At 40.8% G+C, this 4523-nt stretch overlaps 1 pseudogene; it reads left to right on the top strand.

Moving 5' to 3' along the window:
- The first annotated feature begins 1122 nt into the window (after window positions 1-1122).
- Window positions 1123-3937, top strand: LOC149827449 (COBRA-like protein 10 pseudogene; annotated as a pseudogene).
- Window positions 3938-4523: the final 586 nt, after the last annotated feature.

Below are 4523 nucleotides of genomic sequence, written 5' to 3'. Positions count from 1 at the left end.
ATAATAATGTCGCATAAAAATATTAATATAAAATGTATAAATATAATAAAATATAAAAAGTGTAGAACTGAGAAAAATTATTATCAATTTCACATGGCAATAAAAATGTGATTTTCTTTAGGCAATGTTCCCAAGATATCATATCTTTTTTGGGTATTATATCAGCCTCTGAAAATATCACAATTTGGTTGGATGTAAAGGGTTCGGATTAGGATTGGATGTGGCCAGTAACATATTTGACTAGTCAGTATCATGTGTTATCCCATGTTTTTCACATGGCTCAATTAAGGTGGCAGGGGTCCTAGCCTTGGGAGTTTTATGCTGCCGGTACGACCGTAGGTATGGCAGGCTGAACCAGCGCGTCCAGGTCTTCGTGCTGGGTGCAGTTTCTTCGGGTTGGTGGTCTGATTAGGATCTCTATTGGATTAAACCTATTTTCTCATCCTGCGATGATCTTTTCCTGACACTTATGGCTGGTGCGTCGCCATCCTAAGTTTATATGTAATCTGCTTATCCTAATAAAATTGGTTTTATCTCTTCCTCAAAAAGAAAAAAAAAAGAATTCAGTTGAATATCGGATAAAATCCGATTCATTGACATCACTAATAGGAGGTTATGTGAAAAATCTCCCCAAAGCCAATCAAACTACTACTCTCAAGGGGTCAGTATATAATGTGACGGTTTGTTTCTGTCCACCCAAATTCCTACCCAAATTTAAATTTAAAACCACCGCCGCCCCTGCCGTTAGCTCCCCTCCATTCCCGGGCTTCTAAAGGAGGAGGTTTTAGGGACTGAGTCTATCCCAGGACCCCCCCCCCCCCCACAACAATTCTCTTGCCAACCTTCTCTCTCTCTCTCTCTTTCTCTCTCTCTCTCTCTCTCTCTCTCTCTCTCTCTCTCTCTGCTGTGACCCCACCTGGCCAAGAATTCCTCACTTCCTATCTGAAACCCATTTCAATAAGAAAAAGAAGACTCAGAAACTCCCCACCAAAAAAGAACAAGAGAAAAGAACCAAATTGCAAACAGAACTCTGCCCAGATGTGAAGAAGGCTCTCCAATCAGAAAAACAGAGGTACCCACAAAGCTCCCTGCAAGAAAGGCCCACTAGAATCCAATAAATCAATGGGAAATATAGGAATTTGTGGGCTTCTGGTTCAGTTTCTATTGGTTTCTGCTGCCACATTTGCAAATTCACAGGTTTCGGATACCGAAACCGCATTATCTCCGTCTGCAGAAAACTGCAATGGGATATATCTTTCTTATGCATTCGGCTCTAGAGTGAAGGAGCTCCCCCATGTTAAGAACGCCTCAGCTCAGGCTTATGCGTTCCAGGCCACTGCAACCATACTCAATGCCGGAACTGAGGAGCTCAAGTCATGGAAGATGTTTATCGGCTTCCAGCATGAAGAGATACTTGTCTCTGCGGGTCAGGCTGTGCTCTCAGATGGATCGGAATTGCCGGCTCTTGTAGGGAATGGGACGTATTTATCTGGTTTCCCACAGACTGATCTGAAGACCTCGATCGAAACTGCGGGTGATATGGCACAAATTCAGGTGCAGATCGCTATCAAGGGCACCCAGTTTGGAGTTCGCCCTCCTTCGGTCCCGATGCCGAGCAGCATTCACCTGGCCAATGATGGGTATAAGTGCCCTGCTCCCGTTCGTCACAGTACGTCATATTCTTCCCTCAAAAAAGAAATTTCTCTTGAGATCAATGTTGTCAGAGTCGAATCAAATCAGGCTGAATAATTCGATTCGAAATGAATTGGCCCCAAATTGATTTGCTTCAGGGTCGAATTGCCCATACTAAAAAAGTGGTCGACTCAACCCTGATTTGGCAGAATCGGTCCAATTCAAGCTGAATCGATCCCTTTTTTTTCCTTTTTGCAGATTCTTTTTTTTTTTTTTTGAATTGGAAAAAATTAGGTCGACTGATTCATCCTGATTCGGTTCGAACCCAAATAAGCTTATTCTCTGAAACTTTTTGAAAATCGATTCAGGTCCGAAACCTATTCTGACAACATTGCTTGAGACTAACTTTTATTGGTTCAGTTGTGTTCATTTACAGCATTGTATTTCATATTGGTTAATTTAGTCTCGAATGTTCGAATAGGACAAATCAGGCTTTGGTTGATGAAAATGCTTGTTTTCTTTCTTTATGATGGGAACTAAAAAAGTTTATGCAGATAAGAATAGACGTAATATTGGCATGATCTTCATTATATTCTTCATTTTTTTAATGCATTAAATGACACTAATATACAGGTGAATGTTCTAAAAAATATGGATCACATTAGTATATTGGGTTTTCATTGAAGAAACAAGCTTTTTTACTCTGCTTAGTAGTATTTCATGATCATGGAGTGTATACTTATTTATCAATTTTTGAGAGCATATCTATCACTTTCACACTTTTTGATTTGTTATTTACGTTCTTGTTCTGTTTAATGATTTCTGAGACTAATCTGCTGTGAACATGAATATTTATATTTTATTTGACAAAACAAAACCATATGCAGAATATGAGATGCATGTGTGTTGCATTAGAGACCTCAAATACAAGCCTAAACACAGAAAGGATAAGTTTCTTCCTCGACAGGATGGTGATCTCACTATGAGCTATGATGTCATCCAGGCCTATGAAGGAAAATATCTCGCCCAGGTCTTCATCTCGAACAATCACCCACTGGGCCGACTCGACAATTGGAATCTGACATGGGAATGGATGAGAGGTGAATTCATTTACAGCATGAAGGGAGCTTACACTCTCTCAAAGGATATTTCAGATTGCATCTATGGAACTACAGCGAATTATTACCAGAGTTTGGATTTCACCCCTGTAATGAATTGTCAAAAGAATCCTATAATAGTAGACCTTCCACCTGAAAGATACAATGATACAATTGTGGGACGAATTCCGAATTGCTGTCGAAATGGGACTCTGTTGCCGCCCATCATGGACCCAAGCAAATCACAGGCTGCATTTCAGCTACAGGTTTTCAAAATACCTCCTGATCTGAACAGGACAGCATTATATCCTCCACAAAAGTGGAAGATCAATGGAGTCCTTAATCCAGACTACCAGTGTGGACCTCCTATCAGAGTAAGCCCAACACAATTTCCTGACCCGAGCGGGCTGATGGCCAAGACCCCAGCAATTGCAAGTTGGCAGGTTATCTGCAATATAACAAGGCCAAAGCTCAAGAACTCTCGCTGCTGTGTTTCTTTCTCGGCCTATTACAATGACTCTGTGATCCCATGCAATACATGTGCTTGTGGCTGCCCTGAAGATCCTACCCCTGTATGCAATCCGAATGCATCTCCACTGCTTCTTCCATCTGAGGCACTACTTGTTCCTTTCGCAAATAGAACAGTGAAGGCAAAAGCTTGGGCCAAAATTAAACACTACCGTGTACCGACCCCCCTGCCTTGTGGTGATAACTGCGGACTGAGTGTCAATTGGCATATCTACTCAGACCACAAAACTGGGTGGACAGCAAGAATCACCCTATTCAACTGGGAACAGTATAGTTTTGCTGATTGGTTTGTCGCCTATGAAATGAAGAAGGCATATCCTGGTTTCGAGAAAGTGTACTCCTTCAATGGAACAAGAATGCCGGGGCGTAATAATACTGTGTTCATTCAAGGATTGCCTGGACTAAATTATCTGATTGGAGAAACAAATAGTAGCAATCCAAAAACTGCCCCCCCTGTAGCTGGTAAGCAGCAATCTGTAATCTCATACACTAAGAAATTAACACCAGGCATAAACATTGTGGCCGGAGATGGATTTCCTTCGAGATTTTACTTTAATGGAGAAGAGTGCTCACTTCCAACAGAATTTCCAAAGTCAGCTGGCCATCAACCTGTTGTTAGCATACTTCTAATAATGGTTCCCACAGTGGTGATAGCTGTGCTGTTAATGGATCTGTTCTGATGGTGAGACATGGGAGAGCACTTTCTTTTGCATCCTTGCTACTGGCTCTGTTATATTCTCATGGCAAGCATGAGCGGGTATTAGCTAATATTGGTCAACGCAATATGGTCACACAATTATACACTTTTAACACCATGACGAATTAGTTCTCTGAATGCCGCCATTAGAGGGTTTATAATATCCGCATTCATGGAGTTGGTCGTTGCAGAGCTCTTTGAAGATGCATGAAGGCCTTCAGGCAATTTTTGGAACTTTGCATAAATCCAAGAGGATTACATATCTCAGAGGAATGTTTGGCTACCAAGGGATGAGTGAATCTAAACGTTTTTCATCATGTAGAAGAAATATGCTATCCAACCAAAGTTGCATCTATTTGGTCTCATGTTCATCTTTGTTTAGATGAGCATTATCAAGTGAATGCTTGTTTATTTGTTACTTGGAGGAAATAAAGACTTGCAATGTATACACAAAGAACACAATTTCAATCTCAAAAATATGTTCAAATGACAGGAACTGATGGTTGTACAGAACTTTATCGTTCATTTATTTGGAACTATGTGATAATCTGATCAATTGTGCACAATAT

This window comes from Nuphar pumila, chromosome 10 (assembly GCF_984573655.1).
Source record: "Nuphar pumila chromosome 10, dmNupPumi1.hap1.1, whole genome shotgun sequence".
In the NCBI taxonomy this organism is placed as follows: domain Eukaryota; kingdom Viridiplantae; phylum Streptophyta; class Magnoliopsida; order Nymphaeales; family Nymphaeaceae; genus Nuphar; species Nuphar pumila.
The sequence above is the reverse complement of the archived record's forward strand: the minus strand, read 5'-3'. Positions and strand labels throughout refer to the sequence as shown.